Source organism: Odocoileus virginianus, chromosome 3 (assembly GCF_023699985.2).
Source record: "Odocoileus virginianus isolate 20LAN1187 ecotype Illinois chromosome 3, Ovbor_1.2, whole genome shotgun sequence".
Taxonomy (NCBI): Eukaryota; Metazoa; Chordata; class Mammalia; order Artiodactyla; family Cervidae; genus Odocoileus; species Odocoileus virginianus.
The window spans coordinates 20,566,443-20,582,707 of NC_069676.1; the positions used below are offsets into that span (position 1 = coordinate 20,566,443).

General features: G+C 36.8%; 1 protein-coding gene and 1 long non-coding RNA gene across 9 annotated transcripts in view; one reads left to right on the forward strand and one right to left on the reverse strand.

Annotated features, from left to right (window-relative positions):
- The window catches only part of RAPGEF6 (Rap guanine nucleotide exchange factor 6), a 226,566-nt gene that overhangs the window by 88,429 nt on the left and 121,872 nt on the right, over positions 1-16,265 (forward strand). The gene's annotated exons all lie outside the window — the stretch shown is intronic.
- The window catches only part of LOC110141787 (uncharacterized), a 63,193-nt gene that overhangs the window by 32,328 nt on the left and 14,600 nt on the right, over positions 1-16,265 (reverse strand). The window lies entirely within an intron of this gene.

The window sequence follows — 16,265 nt, forward strand, 5'->3', positions numbered from 1 at the left end:
TTTCTCCATCTGTTTGTGTCCTCTTTGATTTCTTTCATCAGTGTTTTATAGTTTTCTATGTATAGGTCTTTTGTTCCTTTAGGTAGATATACTCCTAAGTGTTTTTATTCTTTTTGGTTGCAATGGTGAATGGTAATGTTTCCTCAATTTCTCTTTGTTTTCTCATTGTTAGTGTATAGGAATGCAAGGGATTTCTGTGTGTTAATTTTATATCCTGCAACTTTACTATATTCATTGATTAGCTCTGTTAGTTTTCTGGTAGAGTCTATAGGGTTTTCTATGTAGAGAATCATGTCATCATCTGCAAACAGTGAGAGTTTCACGTCTTCTTTTCCTATCTGGATTCCTTTTACTTCTTTTTCTGCTCTAATTGCTGTGGCCAAAACTTACAAAAGTATGTTGAATAGTAGTGGTGAGAGTGGGCACCTTTGTCTTCTTCCTTATTTTAGGGGAAATGCTTTCAATTTTTCACCATTGAGGTAATGCTTGCTGTGGGTTTGTCATATATAGCTTTTATTATGTTGAGGTATGTTCCTTCTATTCCTGCTTTCTGGAGAGTTTTAATCATAAGTGGGTGTTGAATTTGTTAAAGGCTTTTTCTGCATCTATTGAGATAATCATATGGTTTTTATCTTTCAATTTGTTAATGTGGTGTCTTACATTGATTGATTTGCGGATATTAAAGAATCCTTGCATTCCTGGGATAAAGCCCACATGGTCATGATGTATGACTTTTTTTAATATGTTGTTGGATTCTGTTTGCTAGAATTTTGTTAAGGATTTTTGCATCTATGTTCATCAGTGATATTGGCCTGTAGTTTTCTTTTTTTGTGGCATCTTTGTCTGGTTTTGGAATTAGGGTGATGGTGGCCTCATAGAATGAGTTTGGAAATTTACCTTCTTCTGCAATTTTCTGGAAGAGTTTGAGTAAGATAGGTGTTAGCTCTTCTCTAAATTTTTGGTAGAATTCAGCTGCGAAGCCATCTGGTCCTGGGCTTTTGTTTCTTGGAAGATTTCTGATAACAGTTTTGATTTCCTTGCTTGTGATGGATTTTGGAAAGTTATACTTTTCTAAGAATTTGTCCATTTCTTCCAAGTTATCCATTTTATTGACATAGAGCTGCTGGTAGTAGTCTCTTATGATCCTTTTTATTTCATTGTTGTCTGTCATGATCTCTCCATTTTCATTTCTAATTTTGTTAATTTGGTTCTTCTTCCTTTGTTTCTTAACGAGTCTTCCTAATGGTTTGTCGATTTTGTTTATTTTTTCAAAAAACCAGCTTTGTTGATTTTTGCTATGGTCTCTTTAGTTTCTCTTGCATTTATTTCTGCCCTAATTTTTTTTTTAATTTCTGCCTTAATTTTTAAGATTTCTTTCCTTCTGCTAACATTGGGGTTCTTCATTTCTTCCTTCTCTAGTTGCTCTAGGTGTAGAGTTAGGTTATTTTTTGACTTTTTTCTTGTTTCTTGAGGTAAGCATGTAATGCTCTGAACCTTCCTCTTAGCACTGCTTTTACAGTGTCCCATAGGTTTTGGGTTGTTCTGTTTTCATTTTCATTCATTTCTATGTATATTTTGATTTCTTTTTTGATTTCTTCTATGATTTGTTGGTTATTCAGAAGCATGTTATTTAGCCTCCATATGTTTGAATTTTTAATAACTTTTTTCCTGTAATTGAGATCTAATCTTACTGCACTGTGGTCAGAAAAGATGACTGGAATGATTTCAATTTTTTGCATTTACCAAGACTAGATTTATGGCCCAGGATGTGATCTATTCTGGAGAGGATTCCGTGTGCACTTGAGAAAAAGGTGAAATTGATTGTTTTGGGGTGAAATGTCCTATAGATATCAATTAGGTCTAGCTGGTCCATTGTGTCATTTAAAGTTTGTGTTTCCTTGTTAATTTTCTGTTTAGTTGATCTATCCATATTTGTAAGTGGGATATTAAAGTCTCCCACTATTATTGTGTTACTATTAATTTCCTCTTTCATACTCATTAGCGTTTGCCTTACTTATTGCGGTGCTCCTATGTTGAGTGTATATATATTTATAATTGTTATATCTTCTTCTTGGATTGATCCTTTGATCATTATGTAGTGTCCTTCTTCGTCTCTTTTTACAGTCTTTATTTGAAAGTCTATTTTATCTGATATGAGTATTGCGACTCCTGCTTTCTTTTGGTCTCTGTTTGCGTGAAATATTTTTTTCCAGCCCTTCACTTTCAGTCTGTATGTGTCCCTTATTTTGAGGTGGGTCTCTTGTAGACAGCATATATAGGGGTCTTGTTTTTGTATCCATTCAGCCAGTCTTTGTCTTTTGGTTGGGGCATTCAACCCATTTACATTTAAGGTAATTATTCATAGGTATGGTCCCGTTGCCATTTACTTTGTTGTTTTGGGTTCGCGTTTATACAGCCTTTCTGTGTTTCCTGTCTAAAGAAGATCCTTTAGCATTTGTTGAAGAGCTGGTTTGGTGGTGCTGAATTCTCTCCGCTTTTGCTTGTCTGTAAAGCTTTTGAATTCTCCTTTATATCTGAATGAGATCCTTGCTGGGTACAGTAATATAGTTTGTAGGTTATTCTCTTTCATTACTTGAAGTATGTCCTGCCATTCCCTTCTGGCCTGAAGGGTTTCTATTGATAGATCAGCTGTTATCCTTATGGGAATCCCTTTGTGTGTTATTTGTTGTTTCTCCCTTGCTGCTTTTAATATTTGTTCTTTGTGTTTGATCTTTGTTAATTTGCTTAATATGTGTCTTGGGGTGTTTCGCCTTGGGTTTATCCTGTTTGGGACTCTCTGGGTTTCTTGGACCTATGTAACTATTTCCTTCCTCATTTTAGGGAAGTTTTCAGCTATTATCTCCTCGAGTAACTTCTCATGGCCTTTCTTTTTGTCTTCTTCTTCTGGGACTCCTATGATTGGAATGTTGGGGCGTTTCACATTGTCCCAGAGGTCCCTGAGGTTGTCCTCATTTCTTTTCATTCTTTTTTCTTTCTTCCTCTCTGCTTCATTTATTTCCACCATTTTATCTTCTACCTCACTTATCCTATCTTTCTGTCTCCATTATTCTACTGTTGATTCCCTCCAGAGTGTTTTTGATCTCATTTATTGCATTATTCATTTTTAATTGACTCTTTTTTATTTCTTCTAGGTCCATGTTAAACATTTCTTGCATCTTTTCAATCCTCTCCAGGCTATTTATCTGTAACTCCATTTTGCTTTCAAGATTTTGGATCATTTTGATTATTCTAACTTATTTTTCAGGTAGATTCCCTATCTCCTCCTCTTTTGTTTGACTTGGTGGGCTTTTTTCATGTTTCTTTACCTGTTGGGTATTTCTCTGCCTTTTCATCTTGTTTAGATTGCTGTGTCTGGAGTGGGCTTTCTGTAATCTGGTGGTCTCTGGTTCCTTTTTATTGTGGAGGTTTCACCCAGTGGGTGGGGTTGGACGACTGGCTTGTCAAGGTTTCCTGGTTAGGGAAGCTTGCGTCGGTGTTCTGGTGCATGGAACTGGATTTCTTCTCTCTGGAGTGCAGTGGAGTGCCCAGTAGTGAGTTTTGAGATGGGTCTATATGTCAGGTGTGACTTTGGGCAGTCTGTATGTTGACGCTCAGGGCTGTGTTCCAGCGTTGCTGGAGAGTTTGCGTGGTATGTCTTGCTCTGGAACTTATTGGCTCTTGGGTGGTGGTTGGTTTCAGTGTAGGTATGGAGGCTTTTGGATGGTCTCTTATTACTTAATGTTCCGTGTAGTCAGGAGTTTTCTGGTGTTCTCGGGTTTTGGGCTTAAGTCTCCTGCCTCTGAATTTCAGTCTTATTCTTCCACTAGGCTCAAGACTTCTCCAACTATACAGCACTGATAATAAAACTTTTAGGTTAATGGTGAAAAGATTCTCCACCATGAGGGACACCTAGAGAGGTTCACAGAGTTACATGAAGAAGAGGAGAGGGAGGAGGGAGATAGAGATGAGGAGAAAAAGGGGGACTCAAGAGGAGAGAGACAGAACTACGCAGTTGTCTGTTCCCTAAGTTTTCTCCGTAGCCCAGACACCCACAGAGATTCACAGAATTGGATTGGGAAGAGAAGGGGGAGGGAGGAAATAGAGGTGATCTGAGGGAGAAAACGGAGAGTCAAAAGTGGGAGAGAGTAATCAACACACACCTGAGTAAAAATGGGTACTGAATATTGGATTCTTAAATGTCCAAAATTGATATCAAATACTGAAAAACAAAGATTAAAAATCTAGAGTAGAGGTTAGACTCTTAAAAATACAATATTAAAAACAAAAACAAAAATCTTAGAAATATATATGATGTTAGGTTTAAAAATAGGGCCTCTTGTGGTTTTTTTTTTGCAAGGTTATAGTGAAATGAAAATGAAAATTAAGGATATGTAATAGAGGAGTAATAGCAGACTTTCAAAGAAAATAAGAGAAAAAAATTTTTAAAAAAATTTTCTAATTAAAAAAATAGTAAAAATATATGAAAATGAAAGTTAAGGAGTAATGGAGGAGTAATAGGGAATTTTAAAAGGAAATGAAACAAAAAAAAAAGAAATCTTTTTTTTTTAATTAAAAAAAAAACAGGAAAAATATATCTCGGAACTTCTCTGGAGCTGTTGCGGTCAGTGTGGGTTCGGTTCAGTTTGAGATAGCTCCTCGTTCCAGCTTACACTTGTCAATATTTATAGGCCCCTTCTGGTGTAGTTGGTGTTAACTATAGGGATTTTAATCTGTTGCAGCGGTCACTTGTGAAGCAGTTCCCTTTGTTAATTTGGCTTCTGTTTGCTGGTCTCTTCAGTGTCTAATTTCCACCCTGACACAAGCGGGCGGAGGTGGTCTCTTGTTTAGGTTCACTTGTTCAGTGTTGCTGCGGGGAGGGAGGGGCGCTGCAGACAAATGTCACTGGCCTGTGTGGGGAGCAGTCACACTGGGTTTGCCCCCGCTCATGGATGTGTGCTCTCCCCGTCTACACTGCTCAGGCTCCCGGCTGCTCTATATGGAGCAGGCCCTGTGTTGCGTTCGGTTCTAGTTTTTGGGTACTCCACAAAAGCGCGGACTCGGTTGGGCCTGCATTTTGTGCCTCCCCCAGCCTGAGCAGCTCAGGCAGCCAGGAGCTTGACGGGCACACTCTCCCTGGGCACGGTGCGCCTTCTCCCCTCCGCGGTCCCAGCCTCAGTTTCCGCGCGCCCCGGGTCAGGTGCGCCTTGTGTGTGTTCTGGGGAGCTGGCTCTAGCCGCGACCCTCCCGGCGGATGTTGACCATTCAGAATCTCAGGAAGTCTTTGGTTAGAAACTGGAGGCCTGTTTGCAGTTTGGTAGGGGGTGCTGTCTCTGGGGCCGAGTTTGCCCCTTTCCCCTCCCCCCTGCCTCCTGCCTCCGGCGGGGATGGCCGGTCCGCCGCAGGCTAGCTCTTCTCTGGGGTCGCTCAGTTCTCCCTTTGTTCTGCGAACAGGCCCGCAGTGTTGGGGCAGGTTAATTTTCTCTCTCTCGCTATCCCACAGTTTAAGTAGCTATCTCGCGTTAGCTCTCTCCTATTGCCCTCAGGGCCTTCGGGCCCAGTCCTTACCCTAAGCAGTGCCGCCCGCTCCTCTCCGTTCCGCCCCCACTTGCTGGTGGCGGATGCGGGCGTCTGGGGTACTTTTCTGCTGGGAGTTGCTTTTAGGCATGTAATCTGTGGGTGTTATTTATTTTCCCTCCCAGTTAGGTTGCCCTCCGAGATTCGAAAACTTCCCCCAGACCCGCCAGCGCGAGGGTTTCCTGGTGTTTGGAGACTTCCTGTATTAAGACTCCCTTCCCGGGAGGGGTCTCCGTCCCTAGCTCGTTTGTCTCTCTTTTTATCTTTTATCTTTTGTCCTACCTCCTTTCAAAGACGATGGGCTGCTTTTCTGAGTGCCTGATGTCTTCTGCCAGCTGTCAGAAGTTGTTTTGTGAAGTTTGCTCAGCGTTCAAATGTTCTTTTGATGAATTTATAGGGGAGAAAGTGGTCTCCCCGTCCCATTCCTCCGCCATCTTAGCTCCTCCTTCTGACAGTTTCTTTTTTCATTTGCGAACCATCAATTTTTTCTTGCTAGAGTGCTGAAGGTCAAAAATTCTTAAAGATGTATGGAATGTTTTGTTATGGTAGTTTTCTTAAATATCATTAATCCAAACCTGTACGTCAGATTTTATGAGCATTAAAAATTTTGCACGTGTTTGGAAGATACTGAGTGCCTAGAATGATTGAAAAAAATGATTTTTTCTTATGAGATATTTTCATTCTTTTCATGTACATTGCATTGTATAAAGATGAGAAGCACACTCTTAACTTGAAAAGTTTTTTTTTTAATGTTAAAAGAGCACTTCTATAACAGTAATAATGTTATTGAAACTCCTTTGGGTATTGCTCTCAGAGCTCACAACACATTTAAATATCTTCAAATATTCCCAGTGATTTCAAAACTTTAATCTTTGGGGAGGATGTACTTGATATTTGGAAATAGCATAGAGGTGATTGGGAGCAATATTCAGTGAATAGGATGGGTAATTAAGACAAGTAAAAATAGTCTATTATTTAGATGAGCCATCTGTCTGAATTCTTGTTTCACTTACTATGCAATTGGGACATTTTATCTGAACTGTTTATGCTTTGGTTGCTTTACCTCTAAAAAGGAGGATATCAGTATTGAGTTTGCCTGATAGAACATATGTGCACACTCAAGGTTTAATCAGTTAATGATATCTCTAGGTTCTTTCTCTCAGATGTTTGTGCCCTTATCTCAGTTTTCCCATGTCATTGCCTTAGTGTTCACTGTCATTCTTTTTAGAAATGTTGTAGTAGCATCTCCGACCACCACCCCCCACTAACCTTTATCTTAAAAGCAATGATTTTTCATTTTAAGAACTTAGGAGAATTTTTTTAATTGAAAAGTATTATATAATTTCTACATTTAAAAATATCCCTTAATCATTTTGTTTATTTCGAGTTCTGTTTTTCTCTTCTCTCTGGTGTGTACTCCTAGTTGTATTCTTTATGTACTCCTCTATCCCGTGCTACCAAATAAGTCATTCATTTTACTTTTATCAGTAAAAAGAATTGTTTAACAATGTTACTTCTTTTAAACTCTTTAAGTCTTTTTATGGCCTACTACCACCTGTTAGAACGTCTAATGATCTAGAATATTTATCTGGCATGTAGTCTAAACCAGTTCTAATAGAACTTTCTGCAATGATGCAAATGTTTTATATCTGTGGTTTCCAAACTGATAGTAACCAGCCACATGTGGCTTTTGAGCATTTAAAATGTGGCTGGTATGACTGAAGATTTTAATTTAAAAGTAAAATTTTTAATTTAAATAATTTATATCATCTCATGGGAGGAATCCATGATTTTTTCTTGGTAGGATTAGGTATACATGTCTATATTGCTGTAGTATCCCCTGTATATACCTGTTACTGTTTATTATACTATATTGTATTTTTTTATTCAAATGTCTGTTTCTCCCATCAGAGTGTACATGCTTTGAAAATATGAATCATCATGTTTATATCCCTCAGAGCATGTTGCCTGTTAAGAAAATAGAGTGCCTGTTTGTATAAGCTTGTTGAGGTTTCTTGTGTAACTTGGGGCAAGTTGTGTATCCTTCTTAGTGATTTTATATGTTTAAGAGGCTCTGCTCAGTGTCTCGTGCATTGAAAAACATGCAGTAATGTCAACAATTCCTGTTTCTATTATTTAAAATACTCAAAAAATATCTTTGTTCCTTTTACTAATTTTATTATTTATTGATTCCTGGCTATAAAAAATGTTTACCAAAATATGCATAAATGTAAAGATAACTGAAAAATGTAAGATAAAGTATCAAAGGGAGAAAAAGGTAGGAAATACAAAATCAGGCAGACAGCAATCAGCCACCTGTGCCTTTCACAGTTTTCTTGTAGCCTGTACTCTCTATGGTTCACTTTAAATAATTTCTTTTTTCTACAAGATAGAGTGCTTATATAAATGTATATGAAAGTCACTGAATTAATTGCCTTACTATATATAATAATAAATGACTAGAAGCCAATTAAATGATGACAAAGGATGTCTGCGGGAAACTGATGACTGGTTTTGAAATTATTGACTTGGAAGACCTTTTTTCTTTTAGTAATTAACAAGGTCAGTAGTTTAGCTCAGGTGTCTTAAAATATAGTTTGCAAAATGGGACATGGGAAGAAAATAGTAGAGTTTATGTGTACTGTAATCCTCTTACGTTTTTGTGGATTTTTTTCTGTTTATTTACAGTGAACACAAAGCATTTTTGCTGGTACTACATGTATTAATTAACACATGTATAAATGTACATGTATTAATTTATAAATACATTTATTAACCATGTTTTTACATGTGTTAGTTTATAAATAGATTATATATTTTAGAATATGTGTATTAATATGTGTTAATAAAGAAATTATATGTTGGTAATATGTGTATTAATTTATAAATAAGTTATATATCTTAGAAATATAGCTCAAAAATATTTAATTTTTAAAGTACTGAGATTAATTGATACATAAATCCCTTTCTCATCTGGCCCCAGCCTACCTTTTCAGCCTTCTGGCCGCATTATTTTGTAGATTGTTCTTTCTTTTGGTTCTTCTCTCACCCTGGAAGTTTCTTACAGTCTTCTTTAGTTAATGTAATTCTGTCCTTTGATGATTCAGTTTGAACCTTAGCTTGCTATTTGCTGCTTTTATCCCGAATGGTCTTCTACCATGTCCTCCTGACAAAGTCCTGCTCAGCTGCTACAACTATAGTCATCCATGAACTTTTTAGAGAAGCCTTGCCTAACACTCCATGCTCCTAGATTGTGCTTCTTCTGATCGAAGTAGAGCCCATAAGATGATATACATACTTACATGCATTTGCTCATAATTATGTTCTCTTCAGAGTAGTGAAAGTCGCTCAGTCATGTCCTAATTTTTGCGACCCCATGGGCTATAGCCTGCCAGCCTCCTCTATTCATGGAGTTCTCCAGGTAAAAATATTGGAGTGGCTAGTCGTTCCGTCCTCCAGCAGATCTTCCCAACCCAGGGGTCGAACCCAGGTCGCCTCCATTGCAGGCAGATTCTTTACCATCTGAGCCACCACAACTTAAGAGTTTCTTAAATGTATGTGTTTTGTATAGAAAGTTGACTAGTATGTTTTTAATAACCTACAACGGTGAACATTTTTTCATAGGTAATGAGTTGAATTTTTAATTGTTGTTCAGTCACTAAGTCATGTCCAACTCTTTGAGACCCCATGGTCTGCAGCACACCAGGCTTCCCTTTCCTTCATTGTGTCTTGGAATTTGCTCAGATGCATGTGCGTTGAGGCAGTGATGCTGTCTAACCAGCGCACCCTCTGCTGTTTTGCTCACCCTTCTTTACATGTTCTCTTCCACCCAGTTCATGTTTTTGCGTCGTATGGCAGGTGGTGAGCATGGTGTGATACTCTAGAATCTACTGTTTCATTTTAGGCTCACAGATTACTAATGCAGCAAGCGTTTCTTTCTCATTTGCTGCTTATGTAATTTTGCCTTATATTCCTTGCTGTCCTGCAGTGCTCCATATTTTGTTTGGAGTTATAGTGTACAGAGAGAGATTTAAGACATTTGTCAGTGCTCCTGAATAAGAGTTCGAGTGTGATTGCTGAGGTCACCTCATGGAATGAATCTTAGTCCGTTTAGGCTGCCATAACACGGTAGCAGACTTGAGTGATTTAAAAAGACGACAAAACTTTATTTCTCACAGTTATGAAGGTTAAGAAGACCAAGATCATGGGTACTGGCAGTCATCTTGTTCAGGTTCTGGTAAAGGCCCTCTTCTGGATAGTAGACTGCTTAACCTCTTGCTTTCTGCTCACATGGTGGAAAGAGCTAGGGAGCTTTGTGGAGCCTCCTTTTTAAGGGCACTAACCCTAGTCATGAGGTTATAACCTCCTTTCTTATAACCTGATCACCTTCTATATAGACCCCACCTTCTTATACCATCATCTTGAGAATTAGAATTTCAATATGTGAATTTTGCAGGAACACAGACTTTCATAGGGGCATCTCAATATTTGTCTCAGGACCACCCATTTGGACTTTCAAATAAATTACATCCTTGAAATGGGCAGGTTTCTAAGAGCCAGATTCCTCAGTTTAATATGATATAATAGACGTTAAACTAGGAATCAGATGATATGAGTTCCTTTTCTATTTCAAGTGCTAATTTTCAGTGTTTTTAAGACCCTCAGTCCCTGCATCATATATAGGAATTGAACTAGCTACCAAGTCCCTTTTAACTGTGGACTGCCAACCCCTTTTTGTGCCCACATGGTAGAACAGAGCTCGGAAGCTCCCTGAGGCATTTTTTTATACGGGCACTAATCCCAGCTCCTGCTTCCCCAGTGGCTCAGTGATAAGGAACCTGCCTGCAGTACAGGAGCTGCAGGAGACTCAAGTCCAACCCCTGGGTCGGGAAGATCCCCTGGAGGAGGGCCTGGCAACCCACTCCAGGATTCTTGCCTGCAGAATCCTATGGACAGAGGAGCCTGGTGGGCTACAGTCCAAGGAGTCACAAAGAGTTGGACATGACTGAAGTGACTTAGGACATATATGCAATCCTAGTTCCAGATCTCTCATGGCCTAATCACCTCCCAAAGGCCCACCTCCTAATGCCATGATTTTGGAGATTAGATTTTTAACATCGTAATTTGCAGGAGGAGGTGTAGGGGGTTCGAGGAGAAGGGTGGGAGTGAGATGCAGGCCTTTAGACCATAGCAGAGCACCAGTGAACAACTAGTTTAATCATTTATTCAAGTCAAAATGGAGGAAATATATGTACTCTTGTTGCATATATTATCATAATTTCAAGTTTGATCTGCTAAAGTCATAGTCACTGATTGATAAACTGTCCAACAGTGTGAACTTTATTTGTACATTTGATGGATCCTGATTGTTCTTAATTATATTTTGTATTTGGTAGATACTTGTAGAATGAAAGGATAAGTGAGTAAACAATCTTCTATCACTTCTGAAGTAAAGAAGATTGTATATCTGGAGCCTTTGCCAGTCTTACTTGTGTATAACACAATGAGTGTTGACCAGGTTACTACTGAGAAATTTGGAGTCCAACCTCTGAGAATCTGCAGCTTTTCAGTATTGCTTTTCACCCTATTTGCAAGCCAAAGTGCTCTGGACAGGGAAGTTCTTTATGGTACTTTATACCTTAAAAACAGAACAGGATTTTTCTCTTTTTATTCATGGACATCTAGCATCTCCTAGGAGAATTTTTCTCAGTTGTCTTCTGCGAAACAATGTAGAGTTCAATAGAAGGTTCTTGTACCTAGTTACAGGGTCATGAACTCACACATGGACAGAAAAGAAGCAAAGGGATGTTATTGTAATCAATCTAAGTAGGACAAATGCCTACCTAGATCAGATTTAAAAAATCTGTGTGTCACAGGGGGAAAGTTTCTTGTAGTAGTCAAAAAATATAGAAGAATATTAAGAAGGAAATAAGTTTACTGTAATCCTCAAAACCAGAGATAGCTAATGTGGCTAATGATTTTTAAATGCATGTTTCTTGATTAAATCATCAATATCTTTTTGACTAATTTAGATAATACTGAGTATTTAGTTATGCTGCCTTTCTTCTCAATGAAATAAATTTTTCTCTGAACATTATTTTTAATATTAATATTGCAACAGAACATTCTCATGCAGTTTCATTTTCCTCCTATTATAACTTGTATGAATATATCTGTGACTGATTTTTTTTCCCCTTAGGATTGATTCACAGTGTATGAAAATTATTTTTCATATGGATATGAAAGTTATTTTTAATGCTTTACATAAATATTGCTAACTTCTAAGTAGTAGTTTTTAAAAAAAATTTTTTATCATTCACCCTATATGAGCTTCAGGAGCATTGGAAGGAGGGCAGGGGCATGCCCCTCTGGTTTTCTGAGACAGTTCTCTCTTTTGTTAAGGTGACACTGATTCCTTTGGATCTGCCCAGGGAACCAGAATTAGAAAGATATTTATCATACATGAAACACTTTACAGAAAGCTCTTTGTAAGATTTTTTGAAGCAACTCTGATACTAATACGTGTACACCAATGGCCTTAAGATAATGATTTTTTAGAGCATTCCAAGGGAACTAACTACTCAGACATTGCAAATAGATTAATAATGCTGACTGTTACTGCCTTTTAATTTGATTTGTTATCTATTCAGTAACTGTACTGCTTAGCATTTAGCTTTTGTAATATCAGAAAATGCAGTATTTAAAATTAGAGAAGTGATAACAAAAATAGTCTGTAATATAATCCAGGAATTTATAGATGGACACAATATTCTCAATAGTTTAAAGTGAATTTCTTTTTTTCATTCATGTCTATAGATACAGGTATCTATTTTAATTGTTGGGCAGGTCTTACTTTTTGTAGAAAACAATACATTAGATTAAAACTTTGCATTAACTTTGCATACAGTATATAGCATACTTGACTGATTACTGTAAATGCATAGTGTATTTTGTGTGTGTGTGAGTGAAAAAAAATGCTTGCTGCGACTGCACTCTGTAGTGGAAAGTAGAAGCTTGGTGGTGCGTTTTTATTGTTCCTTTGGTTTCACTGCTTCTAATTATAGAAGCTTACATCACCTTAGTTGATGATGAAGGCTTCCCTCTCCCTCTTTGGTTTTTTTCCCTCCATCACTCCCAAAGGAAGGATCATATTTCATAGTGCATGTGTGTCCTGCTGGGGCTCTGACAGGGTTTTCAACAGCATGGTGCTGATCATTCAGTGGGCATAGATGACAGTATGCTGCAGCACACTGTTTCTTACAGAATAGAAGGAGAGGGTTGCTACTGTGGCTTTCCTTTCTTCAGGCTGAGGGGTAGAGGGGATGCAATTTCAAAGCAGGAAATACTGAGGGGCACCAGTAATTAGAGTTAACCATGTCTGATAACTACAAAAATTCATTTCAAATGTTGAAGTTAAGCAAGGGACAGGAGCTGGGTGGGGAGTAGGAAAGCTTACTGTGTACTGTGATCCATGTGAGGCTTGCATGTTGCCTCAGACATTATGGTAGTGTCATCTATTCATTCATTTTTCAAAAGGATTAAAGTATTTTTATTATATATATAAGCACATTTAACAGTTTCTATTTTAAAGGCCAAATGCTTACAACTAAAATACAGAAATGAGTGGCCTGTGTGTTTTATTTTGTAAAACTACATAATTTTTCTTTTAATCTTCATCTCCTTTTGAGTTTGACTTCTCTAAACTGTGGTTATATTTCACTGTGCAGATAGGGAATAAAGTATATGTGTGGCTGTGCCTGAGATTACTATAAACCTGGGTTTTGTTAATGTTGAGTTTTTGTTTTCATAATGTCTAGAAATGATAACTTATTCTCATTTTTAGTTTTCTGATAGCTTTTTCCATTATTACCTTTTTTCTACTCCTTGTCATTGTTGTTACTTATTGAAATAACAGGTATATTTATAGTTTAATAACTATTAGAACCTCATATTTGGCTTTCTATACAATATGATTTCAAATGTTCTGCTTTGTATTTTTGTTTGGAAATAGTTTAGGTAATATATTTTAATTAGTTTATACAGTTAGTATAATTTATAATATGAATATAATTATTAACTATATAGCATTTACATTTTTATAAAACTATTTTAAATGGTTTGAAGCTTTGCAGATGCATACATTGATTGCTTTATTTGGTAGTAGTTTAAAAGATCTTTTTAAAGCTAAAGATTTCATCAGTGTGGCTTAGCATCACTATGGCATTTCACATGCAGGGAAGATGTGTTCTTAAATAGTTATCCTGTGTTGATGATTGCTAGACAATGTGTACATCAGGACATTCTCCCTTGCTTCAGTTATTTCATTTGAATTGATGAGGTAATGGAATGAGCTCCATGATAAAAATTTTTAAGTAATGAAAGTGAAAAGTCATTTATTCACCTAATCATATATTTTAGTTATTTGATAAATTACTGACTTTTTAAAAGATGCGTATGTTTTTGATCAGTAGTTAAGAGATTAAGTCATTATTTCTGAAGAAACTGTGATAAAGTGTATCATCAGAGGGATGGTGGGTTCACACGCTAAATATATAATTTGACCTGTTTGTTTCTTTCATGGTTTTCTTTCACAGGGAGATTTTTTTCATGCTAGGCTCACCATACAGTTCCCTAGAATGGCAGATACTATGAGACGATTGGTAGAACAAGGAAAAGGATGATGTCATCTTCACTTCCAGGCCAAACTAAAGGAAAAGAGAGTTGTTCCTTTATTGAGCCAGTGTTTACTACAGTAATTCTAACATATGGCATTAGTGGATTGCATTTCATACACAGGGCAGGGTGTTTTTTAAAGCAGCTAAGAGATGGCTGCCTCTCTCTGGCTCAGCTTGAGGTCCTTCTTTGTGCACTATCATCATGATTTATAAAAAGGGGAAAAGGTGCCGTTTACGATTTTGCTTTTTGATTTGGTTGTAATTTATCCTGTTGGTTCTATACATGAGTATGATTATTAGCTCACATTGAAACTAAAATGTTGTTCAGCGGTATTAATGTTTATGTACAAAATGTCTTTTAGAAATTTATCTTTAGAAAATGTTTGGTTTCACTTACATACGGGGTACCTACTATCATTTTTCTTTTTTTAAAAAATTACTGTTAAAATTAGATTTTAGTTAATCTATTCTTGAATACTTAACTTTTTGTTGAAATTCCAACCCATTGTAGTTTATTTAAATTAATTGAGTTGAAAAAATATATTGGTGCTGGAAAATCAACCTGTAAATGTTTTCTGTGTTTCAGGTTTCGAAAGCTAGAGTCATGTTTATTGGCTAGATTTAGTTGTATGTTTGTATGTAAATTTTGTGTGTTCTTTTGAAATCTTTTCAGAAAACAGGTAATTCTTAAGTTTTATGGAAACCCAGATTCGTTTATAATCACTTGTTGTGAAAATATGATTTTGTTCAGAATAACAGTTTTACTAAAGTCAGTTCTATTCTTATAAACAGCAGCATAATTCAGATTGGAAGCAAAGTGTTGTTCAGAAAGTGACTTATACTTTGCCCGGGGTAATTGGAAATCTTTTGTTACTTTGCTTGTTTCTTTTTGGCTAATAACAAGGTATTTATCCCTTTGACAGTCGAGTCCTTAGTAACAACACCTGTCTCTCAGGTAATAATTTCTCTTACATTGCACATACTCTTCCCCTTAAAATGGTGTTAGGTCAATAAAGCAAGGTAGTTCTATTACTTCGAGTTATTTATTGATGTTTTTCTTATAATTTTACTGCCTGAAGGGGTGGTACCTTTTTTTTTTTAACCGCTGGAAACTTATGTTTTACTTTGGCTATTGGGAAGCACCATTACAGCTTAGTGAAAACTCTTTGTGGTAGTACCTGCATTTAGATGCCTTGTGACAGAATCTTGAAGAATAGGGTGGGTACTAGAGGAATTGTGTTTTCACATTGGAGAGGGTGTGACAAGAAATCACTTTTTCCTGTAATTTTTATAGAAAAACGATGCTTCCTTTTAGTCCAAGCTCAATTTGGAAGCAGGTTGAATCATTTTCTTTTCTGATTGTTTTTGAATTTTACTTGCTTCTTGTCTCTTTCTAGGAATCTAGCATTGTGCTGTAGGAAAGTACCATATTGCATAGATGATTTTTCCTCAGAGGGAGTTGGTAAATGCTACATGTCAGCTATTTTGCTTGTGATTTTTTTTTCCAGTTTCCCTTTGCACAATGAAATTCTGTTGTTTCCATTTAAATTTATCATTTACATATAAATCTTCATGCCAGTTTTGATGTTTTTCATGTTAATTTAGAATAATCTTGAAGGTTACACCTTTCAGAACAGTTACTTGATAAATAGGAAGTTTGACAAGCAGAATACATATGTGACATCTAAGAACTAGGCTGCCTTCTGTATTTGCCGTGGAGGAGTATCTTACCAGAGCTGATTGTTTTCTCTTGGGAAGATAAGCCTATGTTAAATTTGAATAGTAATATTAAGAAATATGGCTTCCCAAATAAAGCTGTGCATCAGTGAACAGAATTAAAAATAAAAATGAAATTTAAAACTGAAACAGAGATGCTTGAGCCAGTTTTTTTCTTAAAGAATTTAGCTTGTTGACAAGTCTCATAGAAGGGTGTGTGTGTGTGTTTTCAATAAACTGCTCTTTGGGCTACATCTGCAGATACAGTAGCCAATTGATCTAATGCAGTTTCTGAAGGCT